Raw genomic sequence first — 27,109 nt, forward strand, 5'->3', positions numbered from 1 at the left:
AGAGGGAGGGAGACACAGGGAGACGGACAGAGGGAGGAGGCTGACACACGGAGGGAGGGAGAGGGGGACAGAGAGGGAGGGAGACACAGGGAGACGGACAGAGGGAGGAGGCTGACACATGGAGGGAGGGAGAGGGGGACAGAGAGGGAGGGAGACACAGGGAGACGGACAGAGGGAGGAGGCTGACACACGGAGGGAGGGAGAGGGGGACAGAGAGGGAGGGAGACACAGGGAGACGGACAGAGGGAGGAGGCTGACACACGGAGGGAGGGAGAGGGGGACAGAGAGGGAGGGAGAGGGGGACAGAGAGGGAGGGAGACACAGGGAGACGGACAGAGGGAGGAGGCTGACACACGGAGGGAGGGAGAGGGGGACAGAGAGGGAGGGAGACACAGGGAGACGGACAGAGGGAGGAGGCTGACACACGGAGGGAGGGAGAGGGGGACAGAGAGGGAGGGAGACACAGGGAGACGGACAGAGGGAGGAGGCTGACACACGGAGGGAGGGAGAGGGGGACAGAGAGGGAGGGAGAGGGGGACAGAGAGGGAGGGAGACACAGGGAGACGGACAGAGGGAGGAGGCTGACACACAGAGGGAGGGAGAGGGGGACAGAGAGGGAGGGAGACACAGGGAGAGCAAATCAGCCGTGTGGTGTGTGGGAATGTCTGCTCGTCAGCAGGTAGACTGCGTGCATGTAGCCAAGGGTGGCCAGTGCCAGAACCCCCCTCTTCTCCATGGCAAAACACAGGGCCATGTCACAACCTGTTCACGAGCACAACGACAGCTACCTGCATTACATAAGTGTGTGGATCCACTCCATGTGCACATGTACAGTGCTACACGGAAGGCGCCAATGCATGGCTCGCCACACCTGCCCACTCCACTGCTGACTGCAGTCACACTTGACGCAGCAAGTAAGACTGTGCCACACATAGTTAAAGGGGCCAAAGTGGTGCCCAAGGGACACACCCATGCACAAGTGCACTGTGAGTGGAATGCAAGACAGATCCTAATTCCAAGAGGAAAAGTGCCAACTTTGAAACTGATGAAACATGGATGTTGCATGGACCAAAATTAACATTGTCTCTCTCACACACAGGTCAACGTCGTGGTTCACCCCCCAACACTGGGGGGGAAGACTCACAGGACCGGATCTGCGGGAGCCCGATCCCACCGGCAGCGACGACTCTCACCACTCTGTGGACGACCCCGACCGACCTGGCCCCTCTGGTGTCCAACCACCTGCAGCGCCTGCGCCAGGTACAACTGTGCCAACCACCACCCCCACTTCTGCCACATCCCAGGAGACACCCAGGATCCCTGCCCCACCACCACAATGCAGCCAGGCTGGCCAGGAGGGACACGGTGTCCCGGGCACCCAGGAGGAGGCAGGCGACAACGCCAATGCCACCCCTCAGGGGTCCCGGAGACCCGATGTACCCACAAGGGCAGGCCAGGTGCAAGTGGGCAGGGGTGGTGGGAGTGGAGGACGGCGGAGGCGCGAGCCTGACCAGTTGGCTGGGGAACCGGTATTTTCCCATGTCCGTAACATCCTGGACACATTCCGGCAGGACACCACGGGCCTGGCCCAGGTTGTGTCCGTCCTCGAGGGGATCAAGACCCAGCAGGCCCAGCAACATGCGGAGCTACATGCCTGTCTACTGCAACACCAACGGAGGATGGAGGACGGACAGGCTGAGCTCGTGACGGCGTACACGGGAATTCACGATACACTCCGTCGGATGGCCGACAACATGGTCGACCCTCCCTGTGCCAGAAGGCGGAGAACATCACCACCCACAGGGAGGGATCAGGAGGAGGAGGAGGAAACATCCGATGGAGCATCCCAGACGTCGTCACGGCCTGCTTCTGAGGGTCCCCGCAGGAGGGCGGGTCGTCCACGGAAAAGACCGTGAGGGTCGGCGCAACATCACCATCTCCCAGGACACCTGGCCTGGCACCTGGCCCACTGGAGCAACAGCATCACAGCATCAAGAGACATTCTCTGCCACATGGCCTTGCTGGTCACTGTCTGACCAATGTAGACAAAGACTGTGGCATGGACTCTGAGGACTTCCAATGGCAAGGACACCAACTCCCCTACTGAACTTTGGATTCCAAACTCCCGGAAAGCCCCTCACGCCATACCCCCCCCCCCCCAAATAAAAATTCACACCATGAAGAGAAGATGCCTGCTGGTTGCAATATTACCTTACATGTGTCTTGTAAAGTCTAAACATGCCAGAGTTCTCTTTTGACTTCAACCATCCACACCCTGGGGCCTGAGTCTGGCACAGGACACACGGGCCACAGTGTATTAGGCAAGACAGACATGGAGCACCACACACACCCGTGATGGGCCCAACCAGCTGAGGGGGTGGCCGAACAACCGTGCTGACAGACACATTGAGTACAGCAACAGTCATGCGCAGAGGTCAGGGATCATGTCCAGTGTCCTGGGGGGCACCCTGGTATGTGTAGACAGGTGGCAGAACCATGTCCTGCAAGCTTGAGTCCGGTGGATGCAGAGAATGGGGGCCTGGCCAACGTTGGATGCATGGGGATGGCACATGTCACAATACCCACACAGTCATGGACATCATGCATAATACACAGTCTCAGCCCACACACACAGCTTGCATCTTGCTACTCAACACATAGACACATAGCCTCTATCAGGGGAAACCATGCCAAACATGCTGGATGCACCGTGGCAACACACCAGCATTGACTGAGAAGAGGCACCTTGGAGGCATAGGGACACCTTTATTAGTCATGTTTTCGGGATTGCAGAGGCAACTTGAAGTACACATGAACACTTCATGTGGAGTAACATGTGGGTCCAACACTGGCACCCCCCTTCTGCAGCACAAATGTGTGATAGCCATGGAACTGGCACACAATTGTCGGCCAACAGCTAAACACCCACAGCTGCTCACGGAGATCCTGCCATACACCATAGATCCGCTGATGTAGAAGTCCCACACCATGTCAAGCCAATGCTAACCGTATGTGACAGACGGCAGTGTTACACACATTGATGCCATCATCACAATCCACTATCCCATCACTGATGACTGTCAACAAGTGTGACCATCTATTCAGGTGTACCCAGCTGCATGTTATGTGTACCATGGTGATGCTACATGTCTGCAGAGGAACCAAACATCAACAGGGGCAGTGTGCATACATCGTGAACAACTGCCACACCCAATACACCCCTGATGCATCCCTTACCCTATGGAGACTCCCAAACGTGTCCGTGCCTGTAACGCTGAGTCAGCCCACGATGACGTGTCCATGAGGAATAGCAGTGCCACAACAATGCAACCAGCAGACGGCATGCGCAAGTACCTGGGGAAGAGAGACACACAAGAAGTCAGCCACAAAAAGCACAGCCACTTGCATGTGCATTTACTCGACACATGTATGGATGACAACATGCTAGGTCACAATTATGACTGGGGAAATACACTCATCACTGGCACCATCACTCCAGTGACACACCCACACACACCTCTGACTCACGTGCCATACATGCAGGTGGACACACACATGGCAACACATGCCACACAGGGACCAATGCGTGCACACTCAGACACTGGTACTCACCACTAAGCAAAGAAGTCGCGTATGAGCCGAGTCCGGATGTCCTCTTGCGGCTCCACATCCTCCACATCACTAGCCCCATTGCCAAGACCTTCGTCCTCCACGGGTGGATGGTCCTCGTCATCTTGATCCAGAATGAGTGGCACAGCTTTCTCAACTGCCATGTTGTGCAGCATGCAGCAGACCATGAAGATTTTGCAGACCTTTGCAGGGGCATATGGGAGCGCACCGCCGGTCTTGTGGAGGCACCGAAATCGGCTCTTCAGCAGGCCAAACGTCCTCTCTATCACTCGCCTTGTCCGGCCATGGGCGGTGTTGTAGCGGAGCTGGGCCGGCGTGATGGGGTTGCGGAGAGGTGTGAGCAGCCATGGCATGTTGGGATAGCCAGCGTCCCCTACATGGGAAGCACATGGACATCGTTAGAAGTGGTGAAGCGGTCGTGCTGGTAGGCTATGCAAAATACAGGACAGACAGACTGTACCCACCAACAACACATGCTCGTTCGTTGCGCAGCTGCATCATCATTTCAGGCATCCTGCTACGCCTCATGATGTAGGCATCGTGTGCTGATCCTGGAAAACGAGCATAGACATGTGAAATCACCATGTTGGAAAGACACACCACAAGGGCATTGATGGAGCGGTAGTGCTTCCGATTGCGGTACGCTACCTCCCGTGCGTGTGGTGGTACCAAAGCTACATGTGTCCCATCTATGGACCCAATGACATGGGGCATCCCTCCCAGGGCATAGAATCCACGCTTGACCACAGTCATCTGTTCAGGGGTTGGGAACTTGATGAAGTCATCCAGGTGAATCAACATGGCCTCTAAGAAATCATGCAGCACACGGCAGAACATGCTCTGGGACATTCCACCAACATGAGGAATGGTATTTTGAAAGGTACCCGTGGCTAGAAAATGTAGGCCTGCCATTACCTTCAGCTTGGGTGTCAGTGCCGTAGGATACCTGTGCAGTGGTTGCAGGTGTGGTGCCAGTCTCGCCGTCAACTCCAGAATCAACCGTCGGAGGAAGCGGTAGCACCGAATCCGATCATTCTCCAGCATGGCAGCCAAGTCCGGCATTGCTCGGGGAAGAGGCGGCGCCCTGCAGTAATTTGGAAGTGACAAGGAAGAGTGAGTGCACCACAACAACAAATCATTTGTACTGCGCACATGTTATTCTGTCTATACACATATGCTACATACAGAGTGAGGTATGTGCCACATGCCCTGGACACGTATGCCTGCCAGGTGACACTCCTACCAAGACCCAGCTACACACGGAGATTGAGAACCTCCCCATGCCATGCCATGGGATTAGCTGTGTCCCAGTGCAAGTGAACAGCCAGACGCAAGACAGGAGTGACATACACCCACACATCAGCAGAAGTAGGAGGCCGATTGCAGAGACTGGTAGCGGAACACTAGAGCCACAGGTCACATGACATTACACTAGGACAGCCCACACACCTTGCCATGAAGGTGCACATGTCATGACTCACCACACATTCATTGAGAGGATGCAGACATGTCCTTGTCACGCTACTCCGTGTCCCATGCATACATGCGCACCTCACATCCGAAACCACATGTGGCATGGTGTGCGGAACAGTGTGCGATGTCAATCTACACACAGACACATGTTGGTTGCTGCAACAGCTGCAGCTTTTGAGGGTGCTCCAACATCAACCAAATGGGAAGCCCCCACACATACATGACATAGTCACATCGTGCACCGTGGGTAGTGACAAGTCAGGTGTGGTAACCCCAGTAACGGGCATCAGGGGACACTTCCGTGTGTTGGTGTCCGTGCCATGCCAGTGTCGGTCATCCCAAGTGTGCAGTACGACATGCACACATGTCAAAGGAGTCAAGGGCATGCCTGGCACACATTGCACCATCACACATTACATCTGTACACATCTCATCATACATCTGGTGCCTTCTCCATTCTGGAGTAATGTGCCACATCACAGCCTGTCACACCTGTGCCCCACACATGTAGTAATGCACAGACATTGCCTTGATGTCCATTCATGGACAAGTATGTCCATCCAGGGACAAGTATTACCACCCTATTCCTTCCTGTGTGCTGCCTGTCACCACTGTGATGTGTGAAAACCATTACTGCTGCTAAGAGGGCCTGTGTACGTTCCCATATCACATTGGGAGTGCTGCCGTATGTGTACCCATCGTGATGGCGAGCGTACAGGCATGTGTACGGTCCGTACCACTACGAGTACGCATACGCAAGAACCCCCATAGTGGTACGGGCCGTACACACGCCTGTACTCTCCGTATCACTGCCGGTGTCCTCGCGTATGCATACACGTAGTTGTACAGGCCGTACACACGCCTGTACGCTCACTATCACTATGGGTGATCTCGCGTATGCGTACTCGTAGTGGTACGGGCCGTACACACGCCTGTACGCTCACTATCACTATGGGTGATCTCGCGTATGCGTACTCGTAGTGGTACGGGCCGTACACACGCCTGTACGCTCACTATCACTATGGGTGATCTCGCGTATGCGTACTCGTAGTGGTACGGGCCGTACACACGCCTGTACGCTCACTATCACTATGGGTGATCTCGCGTATGCGTACTCGTAGTGGTACGGGCTGTACACACGCCTGTACTCTCCCTATCACTATGGGTGTCCTCGCGTATGCGTACACGTAGTGATAGTGAGCGTACAGGCGTGTGTACGGCCCGTACCACTACGAGTACGCATACGCGAGATCACCCATAGTGATAGTGAGCGTACAGGCGTGTGTACGGCCCGTTCCACTACGAGTACGCATACGCGAGATCACCCATAGTGATAGTGAGCGTACAGGCGTGTGTACGGCCCGTACCACTACGAGTACGCATACGCGAGATCACCCATAGAGACAGTGAACATAGGCACGCGTGTACGGGCCGTTGCTATGCATTTGGGGTGCCCTAGGGCCCCGGAACGCACCGTACCTATGTGTGAAGCTCCTAATTACATAGGGGACACATGAGGGACAAGTATTAAGGCCTACATGCATGCTGGTTGTCATGGAGACCAAGTTCAAATTTTGATTTTGTTCAGGAAGGTGCACAGCAGAAGTCAGTTGGAATGAATCTACATTGTTGCAATGTGTTTGTGGGGCTGACATCATGCAGGAGAAAAAAACTGATTGAGAACCCACAGACTGCTAGATTTGAAGGGATTGGAGGAAACATAGGATGCATATGTGAGTGACCAATCACTCTGTACTCCTGTGCATGAGATGGGCCAGCAAGGCAGATATAAGGCAGCCAGGTCCCATGAGGGAGCACTTGCCTGCACATCTCTGTATTCCACGAACCAGCTGCTGCTACTGATTCCCTGGAACCATGTCAAGGGCTGTGGAGAGGTCACAGCCATTCACCCTGGAGGAGAACATGGCTTTGGTGGATGTGATCCTCCCACGGTACCCCATGCTGTATGGGCGACCAGGTTATCAGGTGAGTTCAGTGTCCACTGGCACAGACTGTGTCCCTTTTTTGTGACTGTGACTTCTGCCATTGTGTCCAGGTGTGACACACATGCTATGTACTGTAGGGGGGGGTCCCAGGGGGGGAATGCCTGATGTCTCCCAGCAGTGCCCTGAGACAGGAGGGGTGGGGGCCTATCACTCCCAGCAGTGCCCTGAGACAGGAGGGGTGGGGGCCTATCACTCCCAGCAGTGCCCTGAGACAGGAGGGGTGGGGGCCTATCACTCCCAGCAGTGCCCTGAGACAGGAGGGGTGGGGGCCTATCACTCCCAGCAGTGCCCTGGGACAGGAGGGGTGGGGGCCTATCACTCCCAGCAGTGCCCTGAGACAGGAGGGGTGGGGGCCTATCACTCCCAGCAGTGCCCTGAGACAGGAGGGGTGGGGGCCTATCACTCCCAGCAGTGCCCTGAGACAGGAGGGGTGGGTGTGATGCACAGTGTGAGCCTGGAGCATTGCTTGTGTAGTTGCCCTCATTCCACCTGTGTCCTTTAAATGGCACGTACTGCTTTTGGCCTTCCCCCAGAGGATCATGTCCCAATGACAAAGGTGCAATGCGTTGGATGCATACTATGCCTTGTTGGAAACAGCAAATGTGTTATGATCTGTGTCCCTGTGACATGTGCCAGGTGTATTGATGTAGTGTCACTTGTCCATCCTCACAGGTAGATGCCTCTGCCAAGGAGAAGATATGGCTGGACGCCATCAGCGCCGTGAGGAGTGCGGATGGTCAGAAGCGGCGCCTGCCCCAAGTGAGGAAATGCTGGCAGGATATCCGGTGCTGGACGCGGAGGATCGCACGGGTCCTTCTAGGGGACTCACCTGAGAGCCATAAGAACCGCGGGCGCCGCCGTCTCTCCCACATCCAGAAACGTGTGCTGGCGGTGGTCTTTCCTGACTTGGACAGGCGCCTACAGGAGATGCAGCAGCCGGAAGGGGGTAGGTACATGTGTGTGTTTGTTGTGTTTCACCAGCATTTGTAAGTGCACTGTTCCATGGATACACTTCCAGGGTTTATGGTGCTGTGCAGATCCTGTTACCCACAGTGTTGCAGGCCTCTCCTGCCTCCCTTCCCCACCTTGCAATGTGTTCACTGGTTTCTGTGTAGTCACTCCATCACAAAGTTATGTAGTCTGACACATTCTCCAAGTGTACAATGCCTGCAGCATCATGTGTGGGGGTGGTGTGTAACAGGTTTAGTGACCTTGCCTGTGCCCTGTCCAGTTCTGGACTTGTGGGTTCAATGTCAGTTGGCACTAATGCTGATTCCAGACATGGGAGTTAATCTCTCGAGTGCGAGGCCTTCCAGCAGGCATATCCCATGTGGTGGCCTGTGACATGATGTGCATGAGTGTGCGTTACGCATAGTGCAAGGATGTTAGCGTGTGTTGCAGTCATTTCCATTCAGGAGTATGGAGTTGTGTGGCCACTACTGTCCCCAGGGGCATCTTTTCCTAGGTATCATGTTTGTAATCCGAGAATGTCGACAATCTCTGTGTCTACAGCATAGGTTGTGCTCTGTGCCATTGTCCCCTGGCACCATGTTTATTGACGTGAGATGTATTTCAAGTGACCACTGTCCAGCCTGACCTGATTTTCCAAGTACATACTCAAGGTGGCCATTGCCTGTGTGTCTTGTAGCAATCATCTGATGATGCCCATTTGTACATGATTCTTTGGTCAGACGCACCTTGGGTATTTGGTGTGCAATCTTGAATTATTGCATCCCATGTGTATTTCACCCAGACTAAGAGATGTAAGTGCTTCCTGTGTCTCCACAGATTTGTCTCATGTAGGGGGTGGGTGGGGCGGCCATGGCCTACATGTCAAGACCTGTCATCTCCTTGCTCGGACTGGCCAGTGTGTGATGTTTGTCTGGACATACACTCAAGGTGCAGCGTGCCACTCAGGGTGGGCATGTTATCAGTATTACCTATGCTGCATGTGCCTCTAGTTCCTGGATTTGGTCCCTGCTCATCCCAATTTCCTGCCACGCTGTGTGGTGCAGATGCAGTGCTGTACTGTCCCCAGGGCCTTGCTCCTCAGTCAGAATACCATGTCATCTCATTTGCTATTGTGTCATGCTCTCCATAGTTTTTCCATGGCATGGTGGGTCACACAACTGTGTCTTGCAGGGCCTACATATGTACCTTGTTTAGTAGTTGTGACTCATCCTTTGTTTCAGGCTATGCACTGTAACCTACGTAGATTTCACTCATGTGACATATGTATACAGGTGTATGATTGATTTCTGTCTCTTCACCCTGCCCACAGCATCGTCAGGGGACACGGAGGGAGACATGGACACAGACGGCGCGGAGGGACCGAGCACCAGTGCCAGCGGTGACATCGGGGCTGGCACTTCAAGTGGGACAGAGGCGGAGGAGAGTGAACCCGGTGACCTGTCGACTGGCACAACAGAGTATGAAGCTGACGGGTCCGAGGATGATCTCTCCGAGTGGGCGGTGGCTGGACCACCATCTGACAGCAGCCCTACATCTGGCACCGCCCCCTCCATTGGCATCAGCCGCCTCCCACGTGCTCGTGTCCCATCCCAACGTGCCCGGTCACCACATGTCTCCTTCCTGCCAGGCACCGCACCCCCTGCCCCTGTCTCCACTGCTGCCGCCAATGCTGAGACTGTGGACATCCAGCGGCAGTTGCAGATTGGTCAGACTGCGATCCTTAATGTCCTCCACGGCCACAGCAAGGTACTCAACAACATGGAGGCATACTTGGAGGGCATTCATTCATCGCAGGCTGACCAACGCAACTTGCTGAGGTCCATAGACTCCACATTGACTGCAGCAGTGGGTCTCCTGCAGCGCTACGTCCCACCCCCTACCCCTGCTCCTTCCACAATTCCCACTCCCATGCCTGTCCCACATACACCCAGACGTAAGCATGCACCCAACACAACAGACACAGGTACCACACCAGCAGGGAAAGTCCGCCGCACACCTCCTGACACGCACACACAGGGTGCAGTAGGCACACCCACTGGGTCGGGGGGCAAACGTGTGACACGCAGCCAGAGTGGGAGTCCGCATTCCAACCAATCCACTCCCTCCAAATCCCCTCCCCTCAGCTCTCCTGGCCACATCTCCCCCAAAGACTCGTTCATGGCCGCTCTGTCCCTGAGCCCCACATTGACACCACCACGCAAGCGGTCAAGGAGGTCCCCGGTCAGGGTGCTTGATTCCCCCCCTGTCCACATCCTCCCCCAGTGGCGCTGCGACCCATCCCTCTGACCCCCCCCCTCCTTGGGGCCTGTGGTTCCTTCGGGTGCAGGGGAGTCCCTGGAGGACCTTGCTAAGGTGTGCAGCGAGATCCTGGCCTCCGCCTTTGGCCCTGCCCCACCCCCTGTGGTGGAGTCCTCCATCCCTGCACCCACGACGCCTACCCTTCACCCTCCTGTCCCTGCGGTGCCTGTTTCTTCCCCCCCACATGATACCCTCACCCCTGTGGAAGACAACGGATTGTAACTGTGCAGGCAAGCTAGGGGACACGCATCCCACTGTGTCCCCCTTCCAGCTGGGACTCCTGGACTGCCCTATGGCCTTTGTTAATATTGGACTTACGTCATACTAGTTTTTTGCTCATGCTGAATAAAGCTATTTATTTTTTGCCCTTGGAACACTCCTGCATTGCTGGCATTGCTGTTGGTGGGGCTGCTACATGGTTGTGGGTGTTGGTCATGTGTTGGGTGTGTGGGAAATGTAGTAGTGTGCTGCTCATAGGGGGGACCCTGGGATCTGTGTGCCATCACACGGTGTTAGCTACCTTTCTCCATTCATGTAAGCAGTTGCTGCATGTTGCAATTGTCCCAAGGTGTTTTCCTTCCTCTGTGTACCCTGACTTCTTCCCTGCAGGGTGTCCCCTGACTTTAGCACAGAGCTGTGTGTCCATTAGCTGGGTGTGTGACGTAGTCCTTCACCTTTGCACATGCATGCTGAGCGATGTCTCCACCTGCATCATTCGTGGCATCCTTGGTAGTCATTGTACTTGTGTATGTGGCCTATTGACATGACTTCATGTGTACATGTTTTCTTTTCTGCACTATGCATGCGTATACTCCCAGCCTCGCACACATGTGGTACATGTACTGCAGGGTCTTTGTGCACCTGACTGAAGTTTGTGGGCATGGTATCTGTGGCTACTCCACCCTTTGCGTTCCATGGGCACTGCTGTGAGTGTTAGGCACACACCCCTCTTGTGACTGGGCACTGCTGGGAGGCCTCTGCACCCACCCCTCCTGTCTCAGGGCACTGCTGGGAGTGATAGGCCCCCACCCCTCCTGTCTCAGGGCACTGCTGGGAGTGATAGGCCCCCACCCCTCCTGTCTCAGGGCACTGCTGGGAGTGATAGGCCCCCACCCCTCCTGTCTCAGGGCACTGCTGGGAGGACTCTGCACACACCCCTCCTGTCTCAGGGCACTGCTGGGAGGACTCTGCACACACCCCTCCTGTCTCAGGGCACTGCTGGGAGGACTCTGCACACACCCCTCCTGTCTCAGGGCACTGCTGGGAGTGATAGGCCCCCACCCCTCCTGTCTCAGGGCACTGCTGGGAGGACTCTGCACACACCCCTCCTGTCTCAGGGCACTGCTGGGAGGACTCTGCACACACCCCTCCTGTCTCAGGGCACTGCTGGGAGTGATAGGCCCCCACCCCTCCTGTCTCAGGGCACTGCTGGGAGTGATAGGCCCCCACCCCTCCTGTCTCAGGGCACTGCTGGGAGTGATAGGCCCCCAACCCTCCTGTCTCAGGGCACTTCTGGGAGGACTCTGCACACACCCCTCCTGTCTCAGGGCACTGCTGGGAGGACTCTGCACACAACCCTCCTGTCTCAGGGCACTGCTGGGAGGACTCTGCACACACCCCTCCTGTCTCAGGGCCCTGCTGGGAGTGATAGGCCCCCACCCCTCCTGTCTCAGGGCACTGCTGGGAGTGACAGGCCCCCACCCCTCCTGTCTCAGGGCACTGCTGGGAGGACTCTGCACACACCCCTCCTGTCTCAGGGCACTGCTGGGAGGACTCTGCACACACCCCTCCTGTGTCTGGGCACTGCTGGGAGGACTCTGCACCCACCCCTCCTGTCTCAGGGCACTGCTGGGAGGACTTTGCACACACCCCTCCTGTCTCTGGGCACTGCTGGGAGTGATAGGCACCCACCCCTCCTGTGTCTGGGCACTGCTGGGAGGACTCTGCACACACCCCTCCTATTTCACAATATGTACGCTCATGGCATACACGGATGTGGGTACGCTCCATGCATTCGAGGTGGGGGTAGGGGTCTTACTTACACTGTTGGGGTGGTGGTACGCTCCATACGTACGCGGGTGGGGGTACGGGTCATACTTACACTGTTGGGGTGGGGGTACGCTCCATACGTACGCGGGTGGGGGTAGGGGTCGTACTTACACTGTTGGGGTGGGGGTACGCTCCATACGTACACGGGTGGGGGTACGTGTCGTACTTACACTGTTGTGGTGGGGGTACGCTCCATACGTACGCGGGTGGGGGTAGGGGTCGTACTTACACTGTTGCCGTGGGGGTACGCTCCATACGTACGCGTGTGGGTGTACGGGTCGTACTTACACTGTTGGGGTGGGGGTACGCTCCATACGTACGCGGGTGGGGGTAGGGGTCGTACTTACACTGTTGGGGTGGGGGTACGCTCCATACGTACGCAGGTGGGGGTACATGTCGTACTTACACTGTTGTGGTGGGGGTACGCTCCATATGTACGCGGGTGGGGGTAGGGGTCGTACTTACACTGTTGGCGTGGGGGTACGCTCCATACGTACGCGGGTGGGGGTACAGGTCGTACTTACACTGTTGGGGTGGGGGTACGCTCCATACGTACGCGGGTGGGGGTACGGTCCGTACATATCCGTCCCCACGCTATGTGATGCTTGTGCGGCCCGTACCCAGGCCTTTGCCACGTGGGTACGAGCCGTCCCGCCATTGTTGGGGTGACGTAGGTGTGGCCGTGGTACGACTCATACCCACGCTCTTCAGGCGTGGGTACGGGACGTACCTGTCTGGTTGTGTTGCCGGTTCGCGTCGTGACGGACTTCCATTGTGGCGGTCGCTGGCTTAGCTGGATACGCCCCCACCCCCTCGTAGTGACCAGGGCCTGGGAGTCAGGTATGTCCAGGGCATGTGTGCTGTGTGGCTTTGGTGGGGGGTTTGTGGCCTGCCCTGGTCCTGCCACCCCCCCCCCCACCCCACTTTCCCCCCTCCCTTAGTTGTTCTGACCTTCTGCGGCGTCTGCGTCGGAACCTGTAGAGGAGGTCGACTGCTATGAGGGCCGGGATGACACGTAGGTTCGGGTCCATGTCTGTCCGTCGCGTACGGGTCCTCCTTGTTCGCGTCGTCCTGTATGTCCATCGCGTACTGGTCCTCCTTTTTTGCGTCGTCCTGTCTGTCTGCTGCGTACTGGTCCTCCTTGTTCGCGTCGTCCTGTCTGTCCGTCGCGTACTGGTCCTCCTTGTTCGCGTCGTCCTGTCTGTCCGTCGCGTACTGGTAGTCCTTGTTCGCCTAGTCCTGATTTCCCGGCAGTTTTTGGCTGCCGGAAAATATTCACCGTGCGAATCGTAATTCCTGGTTCGTGAATGGCAGGCTGCGAGCGTCCCGACGTCAGGTCGGCGCTTTCCCGGATCGCATTTGTAGGTTTATTTTGTTCGGTCGGGGTTTTTTACGATTCGTACGGAAATGGTGTTCCCGTGCGAATCGTAATTCCATGTTTGTATATTTTGACGACCGGGTACGCGTCGGACGGAGAATATGCTCCGTCCGACGGTTCGTACCCGGTTTTTACAGGATCGTGATCGGCGCCATAGTGTCCAGACATTGTATTTACTCCGTCAAGAAAGATGATTGCCAAAGTAGTAAAAGTTCTTCCTGAAATTGCTATTTGTCCAGCTAAAACATTTGTCATTTCAGTATTTAATTGTGAACAATCTGGTCTAAATCATTGTAACGTTATAATAATGTATTTTTCTGTTCTTTGTAGAAATAATGTAGATAGAAGCTCTGATTTGCAGTTTGAGTAGATCATATTTTGGTTCGCATTTTTGGTCAATTGCTGAAAAGGTACAGTTTTATAGTCTGATAATTTCAAGTATAGAAAGCCTTATGAATTGATTTCAGAAGTGGAGGTGAATTGACAATCTTCACACTTATGCTCCCAATTGTATCTTAATCCAAATGAGTTATTAATATTTAAATCTTCTTCCTTCATTCCTTCTTTAAATACAGTACTTCCAATATATTCACAAAAGCTGCATCCACACTTAACCCTTGTGATGTATGGATTCTTACAAAATATGCTAGTGACATTGGAAATTGTTTTCACTGCACATACTTTTACTAACACAAAAAATACAACTCACTGACCAACATGATTGACACTGTCAATGTTATTGCAAAGTATTCAACTTCATCACTTCTTGCATATTTAACAATATTTATAACTTGTCCCATTGCACCATTTACTAACCCTTCTTCAACATTTAAATTCTGCCATAAAATCACACAACAGTTTTTACAGAGATATAACTAAAGTAAAGTAAAGTAAAAAGTAAAGTAAAAGTTTATAAAGCGCTCGAATGCCGAAGCTTCTTGGCGCTGGAAAGCATAGAAATATGTGGAGCCCGGAAAATCAGATCTTACTGTTTGGGAAACAACCAAGTATTCAGTTGGCCACGGAATTTCAACCTGACTGGCTGGGATCTGATGTGTAAAGGCAGTTTGTTCCAAAGTTTGGGAGCTAGATATGAGAGGCATCTACTCCCCCATTTAGCTTTCTTAATTAAAGGGACGTTTACCAGTGCTTTATTGGCTGATATCAGTGGGCAACTAGGGGCGTACCATTGGAATAATTTATGGTATTCCGTTGGACTGCCTCCACACAAGGTTTTATGGATCAGACGCAGTGCCTTGAATTCTATGCGCTCCTTCACTGGAAGCCAATGGAGGTTCCTGATAGCTCCCAAAATTCGGTTGAATATAAGGATATTCAACAGGGTATGGGCTGCCGCATTCTGCAGGGACTGCAGCTTGGTTAGCTGCCGTTTATCAACCCCGAGGTAAAGGGCATTACAATAGTCGATCCGTGACAACACAAGTGCCACCATAACAGTCTTCCTTAATTCCATTGGAAGAAACGGTAGGATCTTTCACAGTATCTTTAGTGTGAACTAGCAGGCTGAAGTGACCTGATTAATCTGAGCTGAAAAGCTAAGCTGTGTGTCACAAACAATGTCCAGGTTTCTAACTTTCCCCCCTGGTGTAGGACAAGCTCCTGCAGTTGCTGGCCACCATGCAGAGTTCCAGACAGGAACACCAGTACTGAACTCCATGGCTTCAGTCTTCTTAATTTCAGGTAGTTTAAGTGCATCCATTGTATGATGCGACCGAGGCAACTATGGAATCTAGCAGATGGCGCATCATATCTGGAAGCTATGGAAATTAGGATTTGTGTGTCGTCGGGGTATGACACAAGCGAGAAGCCGTAGGCTTTAACTTGTTTGGCAAGTGGAGTCACATATATGTTGAATAGTGTGGGGGAGAGTGCCAGACCCTGAGGGACTCCACAAGGAAGATTAAATGTGGCCTATTTAGGATTCTCCCAGCTGACCTTATGTTCTCTGCCCGACAGAAATGAGGTAAGGAGGGCCAATGCACTATCTCGAATCCCACTTGCCCTCAGCCGTTGCGTTAGAACTAAGTGATTGACCGTATCAAACGCCGCTGAGAGGTCAAGTAGGATCAGGATATCCCTAATACCCCTACAATTTACCAACGGACTACCTCTGTGGCTATGACCAATGCAGATTCAGTAGAATGATCTGAGCGGAAGCCATGTTGTGAGCTGTCACGCGCATTCCTAGAGTTGATAAAAAGAATCAGTTTGTGATTTACGGCTTTCTCCAACACCTTAGCTGCGAGCGGTACGCAGGAAATTGGCCGATAGCAAGTGACGTCCCCTGGGTCCAAGGAGGGTTTCTTTCAAATCGGTCTAATGCACGCTTTTTTCCAAACTGATGGAAAAGTCCTAGATTTTATGGTAGTGTTTAGGAGGGGGGTGAGAGTTGTGCTAATTAATTCTGAGATCCCGTGAATGATATTCGGTGGGCACAGGTCTTCTAGCGAACCTGACTTGTTGGTCAGTATGAGATCATTCAAAGAAACTGGTATCTTAACTGCTTCTTTAATCCTGCAGTTTTTGATACAGACTTTTCCAAAGAATCCAGCTTAGCTTGTAGTTTACCTGTCAGTAGTATTTTTACTCCCTGATGTTCCATTTTATCAGTACCTGTAATTTTCAAAATATCTTCTTTCTCTATCTGGAGTAATTCTTCATTGAAGTTTTAGCACTTTTCTTGGATTGGCATTAAATAAACTAGAGACTTATTTTCTTTAATGAAATTATTAATTAGTTGTGCTTGTGTAATATTTGATGGCAATAATTTGCTGATAAGAGGACTTTTCAAAGTATGTTTTGCTTCTTTCATTAAAACTCCTATTGTAATGTCCTTAAGTATATCTTGATACTCTACATCTGTTTTTTGCCGCATATTTTCCACAAATTCTTTGTATTCAATCCATTCCCAAATATTCACATTGTCAATACTTTCAAGAGAATTTCTTGTTTCATCATGTAGAAGTGTCTTGAAAACAGGTTGTCCTTTTACTGGTGTTAGTTGTAGTAGGTCACTAAACATAATTAAATGTTTTGTACTAAACAGTTCACCATAGTTTGTTTTTAGTATCTGCTGCATTCTAATATGTATAAAAGCAAGCATTAGATTCAACACCATGCTCACTTCATCGAAAATGAGATGCTTCATTTTTTTTAAATAGTCTTGCTACTTCATGACAAGCATCGCCTGATAATTTTTTGTATATTCCTGCTTGTTGTCATATTCCACAGGTAGCAATAATAGTCGATGAAGAGTAATTCCTTTGATGCTATGTGCGGCTAATCCTGTTGGTGCAGTTACTACACATGACAAATTTAAATCTTTAGTCTTCTGTGAGTAACTGTTGAACACTTTAATTAAGGAACATTTTCCAGTACCCAATTGACCATATATATATATATATATATATATATATATATATATATATATATATATATATAGTAGAACAAGTTTAAATGAAGAACACTGACACTCTTTCTTCTCATGGAGGGGTCCATGCTCTATTTTATCTCTTACTTCATTAAAAATACCATTCTGTTCTTTAGTCAGTTGCTGCAGTAATTTTGAAGAATTGCTTCTCCAAGTGATTTTGACTTCCTGGTGCTGAATTTATCTACTCTGAGTCCTTGGCTATCTCAACAGCATTTATTTCCTCCTGTTCAACCTGCTCTCCCAAAAGTTTAAGATAATCTGAAAATAATGAACACTCTATGGCATCTTTGACAGAATTGAAAGAATCGTCATAGCAGTCATAGTGTCCAAGCACTTCTGATTCTGCACATCATGGCTGGAACAACTGCAAAAGTGGCAAGTAGAAAAAAAGAACTACAATGCTGTTTGGAAACTCAGCTTTCTGTGGTTGATTAGATTACCTTGTTTATGTCTTACCAAACAACCACCACATCCAAGTAGTGCATATCTTCCTTCTTCTATGTTTTCTTTAGCATTACTTTTATATGTATACTGCTGAAGTATTTCAAATCGACATATGTTTTCAAGATGTCTACTTTTTCTTGGGTCGTAGGTATCCAGTATGTTAGTTTTCAAAATGTCTCCGCTTTCAGATTTCAAAGTCAGTGAGATACTGTATTTCTGAGAAAGACTGTAATACTCTATTTTGACTGTTTGCATGGCCTAGGTTTACCCAAACAGTTCCTCTTGACTTAAAGAATAAACTAGCTGAGCTTAACCTGTCTGAGCATTCATATGAACCTATGTCTCTGTGGGTAAACATTTTCAAACTACAACTGTACAATTTCTTTGTAAGACTTTTTTCAGCTGAAATCTCCCAAACCTCTTTCATCTCTATCTTCTCTGACTTTGTTATATATGAAGTGTCATAACGAGCATCAGAAATAGAGTTGCCTGCAACAAACTGTAGATCAATGTTTGCATTCCACATCTTTAGAATGACAACATTGTAGTCGTTAATGTACTGGGAGGCCTCTGTTCTTTTTAGGTTGTATGTATTTTTGGGTGATTTCTGTGTAAGTGCATGTCTTATTGCAGAAAAGAAGCTGTTGACTCTTCCTTGTGAGATGACAGGTCATGAGAATCCAAGACGATATCTTGTGTACAATTTCCCTTTGGATCTGTACTTTCAACAACAGTATTTTCCACACCTATGATTTTGGAATCATAGAACTTGTCTTAAGATCTTGTCACAAGTATACTTCAGGATTGCGCAAGTTACATACTGCTCTTTGAAAGACAACACAGATCCATCAGTAACTGTTCCAAACTTTGGGGTATCCTTTACCCATAGCAGCATGTGAATATGTAGAGTACCTCTAGCTTGGTACTCCTAGCGCCAAAATAAATAAGTTACTTCACCAAGAGGAGGATCACTTTTGTAGCAAATAAAAGTCATCATGGCTTGGAATCTGTGGTTAAAATATCTGCTAAAATTTGCAGGCTACAATAAGCAGAGTTCTTCTGGTGTTTAGAGATTAATATCTTTTATATTTGAATGTGTCTCTCCCAAGAATGGAAGCAGGTCATCCCATGCATTCTCTGCAGAGCTGAGTGTTAGAAACCATATAGGTGCTTCTAAATTTCTCAACATGCATTTCAGCTCACCGTGACAACGATACCAATATTTGTTAGTCCCACAATGACATGTCATGAGATTAATCAAGTTGTATTCCAGCTGTTCATCTTTTCTCAACAAATTCTCTTGTAGATAGATTTTGCAGATGTACTTCTGTTATCAAAATGTGATTTACGGCATTATGCAATGCAGACAAATCACTTTCAAATAGTAGATAAAACATATAAGGGACACATTGACAAGATCAAGGGTCCTCTGAAAAAAGTCTAGTAGATCAGTACTCAGCTCAAAGCTGTTGGTATTTGTACAGGCCGATCATCAAGCCTACCACCTACTCCAGTAGGAAAGAGATGAGGGAAAAAGCAAGCTTCTAAACTTTTTTCCCAATCACTTAAGGGAGTTTCTTTTGCGTTTTTTAGTTGATATAGATCAAAAGCATCACCAACAATTTCTTTAGACTGTAGGGGATGGATGCTATAATGTTTTGTAAAGCCACTGACTGGTGTTGGCACATGGGCACAGGTCTTGGTGCCATATGGGGAGCAGGCGTCTGCCGCAGAGTTGCAATAGAACCCAGAGTGAGGTTGAGAGGGACCGACTGCAATGATTCCGCCCGTAGTAGCTTGACTGGACAAGCCCTTAGATCCATGGGGCCCAAAGGCACTCCATAGGTATCCTGTGGGATACTGAAGATCCACAGCATGGCCTGGGATCGGTTATGAGGTGGTTAACCAGGACTTAAACTTTGATGTACCCTAGCTTCCATGCAACTTCTATTGGAGGAAGTGGTGGGAAGAAGGGTAACCATGTTTTGACTTCTTGCGCTTCTTTTTTTCGACTTACTTGAGGACTTGGGAGATGAGGATGACCTCTCATAGAAACGGACTCAGAAATGAAAATGCCTCTGCGTCCTCCCCATTTACCGGGATCAGATCTTCTGAGCCTCTCTGCAGTGCTCGATGAATTAGAGCTTGGCCCCACGGTTCCAGATGGCCTTCAGGTTTATCCAAGCACTGTTGCTGCACAATTTTGAACCCAGTCACCAGAGAAAAACCTTGTGAGGGTCCATCGTGGACAGGTGTTTGTGAAAATCCTTGCAAGGTTTAAAACCAGTTGTTTTGCTGGAAGACAATTCCATTGCACACTGAAAAAGTTAGAGAAGTTTTGGAAAAGAGAGAAATCGAAGGAACAAGCTCTGGATACATCTCAAAAGGTACAGAAAGAAACGTACTGACATCAACATGTGGAAAAAGGTATTTATATATTGGCTCTGAGATCACTTCTGGGTTAAGATGGAGCTATAGATCCGTAAGACACCACCGACTGACACACAAAGGGATTGCTGAGAAAAATCTCCAACTCCAGTCTGGCACATGGGGATATTCAAAAGATGAGGTATATGTGGCTAGAAATATTCATAAGACATCTCATTCTTTATCACTGCTTTCAGCGCTAAATGGGAATTAAGTACAATATAGCTAAACATTATTTTTTGACCTCTACACTCATCTTCTTTTACTCTTATCCCGCAGGGCTGAACACTGCCAAGTAACTTAACAGCTTTTGCGTCAGACAGGAATACTTGGTCACTTTGGACAGAAGGGGAGAAAGAAACAGGCATAGACTTCCAAGTATCTGACCTGTCAGTAATGATGTATTGTCCTCCAGATGTGTGATATCTTGAAGAATTTCTGCATTTTTATAATATATGTTATTTTGTAACTGATATGAAGTTGTATTTTTAACTTTACTAACATCTACTAACTCTTGCCATATCTTTTTATTCTTGGTCGGTACATCATTTACTAGAATTACATGTCCCTCTTCCAAATTTCTCTTTACCCCTATAGTTTCAATATTTTCCTAAAAATCTAATGGCAAGTATACAACTCTACCTTTGAGACTTTCTCGAGCCCAGTTGGAGGTAATTTCCCTGTCCTTGGCTCCATGCGAACTATAGCTTGAAATGGATGTATAGACTCTATTAATATGGATTCATAAACATTCAAATCTTTAAGTTCTTCTGGAACAGGTACTATTTCTAAGTTATTGTGTACTGCTCTAGCAGGCATTTTGTTTTTCTCTAACCCATTATAGTAGTACTTACATATAACTTATTGGGTGGAGAAGTCAAACCGTTAGTCTACAAATTAGTAAACAGCAAATTCACATCACTTATCAATTTTCTTTTCACTTTTAATGTACAAATCAACATTACGAGTTTTACTTTTGTACTGAGTGTATCGACAACATATACAAACACAGTTTGGTTGCTCTGAACAAACTGCGTTAAAGTTTCTAATCTCTTTTTCAAAATTACCAACGTTAATACTTATGTTCTGTCTTTGTAACTCCTGTTGTTACAGATTCTTAATTTTCCCTACACGACTGTTCTGGTCTAAAGAAATGATATTGCACATCATAACAATCCTTTTCTACTTCTATTACACTACCATGTAAAATAGCTCTATTAATTTCTCCTAAATATAGAACAGGAGTTTTACATAGTAAAGCCTTTGAACAAAAGTTCTCATTTTTGAGTGGTGTACACCTAACATTCTGAAATGATGAAAGCTGCTTTGACACATTTTATTTTGACAGACAAGCTAGTGATTGTCCTTGTAAATTACTATTCTTTGTTACTTTGCACAGATCTTATCTTTGCAAAGACCGTATTTTCTGTTTTAAACTTCTGCAAGGAAACATACGGAGGATTTCTCAATATACCAATTGATTCTTGTTGAATACTACAAACACTACTACAACTCCATTTGTAAACAGGGGCCTGTCTACGCCTCCTTGCACCTCTTCATCAATCACTTCTGTAACATTTTTAGGTACCATAACCTCTTTTGGAATAGCAGTTCCATTTTTCATCTCATAACAGCATCCATATTCATCCATGCACTAATGTGTTGTCTTGCAGGTAGCCTCCTTCATTAAAGAAAGGCTCAGTACTTGAAGTATGTGCCCATTCTGCAAGGAAACATACGGAGGATTTCTCAATATACCAATTGATTCTTGTTGAATACTACAAACACTACTACAACTCCATTTGTAAACAGGGGCCTGTCTACGCCTCCTTGCACCTCTTCATCAATCACTTCTGTAACATTTTTAGGTACCATAACCTCTTTTGGAATAGCAGTTCCATTTTTCATCTCATAACAGCATCCATATTCATCCATGCACTAATGTGTTGTCTTGCAGGTAGCCTCCTTCATTAAAGAAAGGCTCAGTACTTGAAGTATGTGCCCATTTACCACTAAAAACTTTGCAAAAGTTACTTCTAATAACAAGTCTTTTCTTTTGGCTCTGTCTCCTCATAAACAACTCTATTTTGTCCAGTGTCTTCATTATGTATAAACCAAGATAAAGAGTTTCCTCTTCAGCGCAAATACCTTATCAACTATACCTTCAACATATTCCTTTTGTCTGATTGCTTGTGTTCTTATTTTATACTTCTTCATAGATGCTAACAAGTCACAAATTATTCTAGTATGGAACATTCTACCTCTGATTTCCTTGAACTGCCTCTGCCTTCTGCTTAAAGTCTCTCCTTTTTTTTAATAACTGCTTACTTTTTACATCGGAAACGTTTTGTGCTTTGATACTTGGTGTTATAATTTTGTTTTTGTTTAACTCCTTTGACATTGTTTCCATTTGGGCACAAACCATTTTTAAGAAATGTCTTTGTATCAGCAGTCCTTTTTTCTCCTTTTCTCTATCACCAACTTTTCTGCATTTAGCCCCTTTTGAGTCCCAGTTCTAAGGAGACACTCAGTTTGCTGCTGCTTCTTTCTTCTCTGAGTTTTTGTTGGCATGGTAATTCTGTGTAGATAACTAGATATTGATGTCTGAAAACAAAAATAGAGAAGTACGTTCACCACTTAATTACATAGTATCACATTACATATTTTAACTATTTAAAAATTTACTTTACATGAGTATATATAGCTCAGGCAGTCTTCAGACTACATGTGTTACCTTTTAAGTACATAGCACGCTTCCCTATTAACTACACACAGCCTACCTTAGTGCTCAGTTATTTGTTGTATAAGAGCAGTTTACATCTTGTGTACACATTTGAATTGACAACACAGCCCTAACAGTAAAACTGCATGAAGAAGCTAAAGTATAGCAGCCCCAAGACATAATCCAAGGGTTACTTGCTTGTATGGTAGAGTTGAAACTGTCAGTTCTTTACACAATATATGAATGAGTGTATTAGTTGCCATCTGGGGGTGGGATTGGATGTCTATCTACATTTGTTACGGAATCACTGACTATCTTTGTGACACGTATGCTTCTCCAAATGTATCTTCAAGGAGCTGCATGGATTGCCTCCTGGGTGTGTTAATGAGTATTCGGTTATTTAAGTGTATGTGCAACTGCCTCCATTAGTGCAAGATACTTATAATTTCTGCCTCTCTGTGCGAGTGAATACTTAAGTGCTTTTCTTAGTATGTCAAGAGTGTGTTAGTGTCTCATTGCTTTTCTACTTAGGTATATCAGATTGAAGTGTGGGTGGCAGGGTGGATGTATAATTGAGCACATTGGTCTTTAGCAGTGGATATAGCTCACAAAAACTTCAGACTCTAAGTATGAAGTCTGGGGCACAGGGTGAATGTATAATTAGGCACCTGGGCCTCTACTACTACATATAGCTCACTAAAATTTTGCAGTACATTTGATACATTATACGCACATATAAACCTGGCCTATGGCCTACCTGCAGCCTATCTCACTGGAGAGTTATATGTGGTAAAAGAGTAGTTTATGCCTTTTGTAGGACTTTTATATGTGAAGATTGACCTAGGAGGAACATTGCATGTCCATGCTCAAGAGTAGCAGTCCTGAGACATGATGCAAGGTCTACTTTGCTACATGGTAGAGTTAAAGGTGTTAGTTCTTTACTAGATATTTGAATGAGTGTGTCAGTTCCTGTCTGGGGCTGTGATTGCATGTGTATATACGTTTGGTGCTAAATCACTGCCTCTCTTAGTGACGTGATTCTCTAAATGTGTCTGTAAGGGACTGCATGGATTGCCTCCTGGGTGTGTGAATGAGCATTTGTTCTTTAAAATATGTGTGCAGCTGCCTCCATTACCACTAAATAAATATGAGTTCAGCCTGTCTATGTGAGTGAATATTTAGGTGCTCCTCCAACTACCTGACTGGTTGTTTTAGTGCCTCGCTGCTTTTCTACTTAGGTATCACAGATTGATGTCTGGGTAGCTGGGTGAATATATAAGTTGACACATAGGTCTGTAGAAGTGCATATAGCTCACTGAAACTTCACAGTACGTGTGCTACCTTTTAAACATATAACACCCTAACCTATGACCTAGCTACAATCTACATCAGTGGTGAGTTATATATGGTAAAAGAGCATGTTATGCCTTCCATAGGACTTTTAAATGTAAAGGTTTGCCTAGCCATAAAACTGCATGTACGGGCTCAAGTGTAGCAATCCAGAGACATGATACAAGGGCTACTTCTGGGTTATTTAAGAGTTTATGCAACTATCTCCATCAGCGCTAATTCATAACACTTGTGCCTGTCTGTGTAAGTGAATGTTTATGTGCTTCTGTCACAGTCTGTATGGCTGTTTTAGTCTCTGTCTACTTTTCTACCTAGGTGTGTCAGATTGAAGTGTCAGCGGCCGGGTGAATATATAATTGGGCACATGGGTCTCTAGGACTGCATATAGCTCACTCAAACTTTAGAGTATATGTGTTACTTTTTAAGCATATAACACCCTCTAATATTACCTAGCTGCAGCCAACCTCAGTGGTGAGTTATACATGGTAAAAGAGCAGTGTATGCCTTCACTAGGACTAGAAATGTGAAGGTTGGCCTAGCAGTAAAACTGCATGCATAGGCTCAACCATAGCAGGCCAGAGACATGATCCAATGTCTACTTCTCTGCATGGTAAATTTGAAAGTGTTAGTTGTTTAGTAGCTATCTGAATGAGTATATCAATTCCTATCTATAGCTGTTGCTGTGAATCCATGTGTATGTAAATTTGTTACTAAATCACTGCCCCTCTTTGTAAGATATATGGTTTTCTACATTTGTCTGTAAGGGGATGCATAGATTGTCTCCCGGGTGTATTAGTGAATATTGGGTTATTTAAGTGTGTGTGAAACTGCCTCCATTAGCACAAGATACATATCAGTTGTGCCTTTCTGTGTGAGTGAATGTTTACATGCTTCTGTAACTAACTCACTGGGTGTTTTAGTGTCTATCTCCTTTTCTAGTTAGGTATGTTAGATTTAGATCTGGGTGTAGGCTGGATGTATAATTGGGCACATAGGTAAATGTGTCTCCAAGGGGCTGCATGCTGGGTGTTTTACTGTGTCTATGCTTTTGTATTTAGCTGTGTCAGATTGAAGCCTAGGTGGTATAGTGCATTTATAATTGGGAACATGGATCTGTAGGAGTGCATATACCTTAGTCAATCTCAGACAATGTCTTAAGTTTTAAACATATAGTTCGCTACACTAAGGCCTTGCTACATCCTTTCTTAGTGCATACTCATATGTTCTAAAAGAGCAGTTTAAACCTTCTGTAGGATTTTTAAGTAAGAAGACAGCCCTAACTGTAAAACTGCATTCACAGATCAATTACACCACATCCAACACATAATGTATAGGTTTCTAGGTAGGTATGTCAGATTAAAATGTGGATAGCACATTGCATGTACACTTCAGAACAATAATCTTTATAAACACATATGCTCACTCAAATATTCAAAGTACTTATCTCACATATTAACCAGCCTAGCTAGCGGTCCAATAACATGTTTTAGTAAATGTACCAGTATCTGAGTATCTGTTTTGAAAGCACTAAAAATATGAACGTACATTGCTGAATAAATATCCCAGTGCCTGTATTATGAATTACAAACATGTCTATAACTGCCTTTGATACAGCTACATATATATACTTTGTGAGTATCTTAGTGAATGTATAAGTGCTTCTTTTGATACATCAATGGGTTAGAGAGAGCCTCTATGCTTTACAAACATGAATGCTGTATGCATTTTAGGTGTTATTCTGTATATTGTGCTTGCCATCGCTGTGCCTAGCACTGTTATATTTCATACGTCAATCTGAATATAATTAAAGAACATATCTCACCATGTATGCACACACAAATCAACCCTGAAATTATGCAACACCTACTCTAAAGAGTATGTAACACATACCTATCAACATTGACAGATTCATAATTCATATACAGCTACAGTGCATAGTTTCCACTTTCAAATGTGAGTGTTCTAGTCTTCTTTTTTATATAATGGAACAAATAAGACTACAACTCTCAGAAATCAAATAAAAACATTTGTTATAAGCAGCATATCATATATACACATATAAAACGTTTACATTCTTCTACTACTTACAGAATAGAGAAAGTGTACAACTGCAATATTGAGCTCCATGAAAACACATTCTAAACTAACTTGACAGACACCTAGTCTGCACCTGCAACAAAATATGTACAGATTGAGATCGAGATTGGCATCCAGTTTTCGTTGAGAACAGAACTTACTTCTTTGAGAAAGGAGAGAAAGAAAATCCTTTCAAAGGGGGTTATAGGATTACAAATAATCAGAAGAAGGGAATGAATAGGAACAGGAATGTCTTTTTTGCGTGATTAATTAAAACCGTTGCAATAATTTACTTAAAAATAGAATGAATAAGCAAAAGAGTCAAATTTTGCAATTTTACATTCATATAGTTTCGCATAGAAAATCAATACAAATGGGTAAAAATTTGAGGAATGCTGTCACTTGGATATTGTGGTTCAAAGTCCCCAGCAAGAGAGGCAAAAATGGGCATGTTTGTGTGCAAAAGTAGCAATAGCGGTATTTCAAGAGCCATCTTGTACAATTAAAAAAAACAATGGTAGCAGCAACATTTAATTTGTAGCTCGGTCGGCTCATCTGCTGCAGTTTTGATAAGAGGCTTGTCCAACCAAGGTCATCTATGTATGGATTGAGATCAAGATCAGCGTCCAGTTTTAGTTGAGAAAAGAACTTACTTCTTTTAGAAATGAGAGAAAGAAACTCCTTTCATAGGAGGTTATAGGATTACTAATATACAGAAGAAGTGAATGAGGAACAGACTTTGCTGAAAGTGTTTTTTTGAGGTTGACATTCCATTGTCCCCTGATGAAGGGACTTAGTCCCGAAATGCATTGGGTATGGAAAACAAATTT

This window comes from Triturus cristatus, chromosome 4_2 (assembly GCF_964204655.1).
Source record: "Triturus cristatus chromosome 4_2, aTriCri1.1, whole genome shotgun sequence".
NCBI classification, from domain to species: domain Eukaryota; kingdom Metazoa; phylum Chordata; class Amphibia; order Caudata; family Salamandridae; genus Triturus; species Triturus cristatus.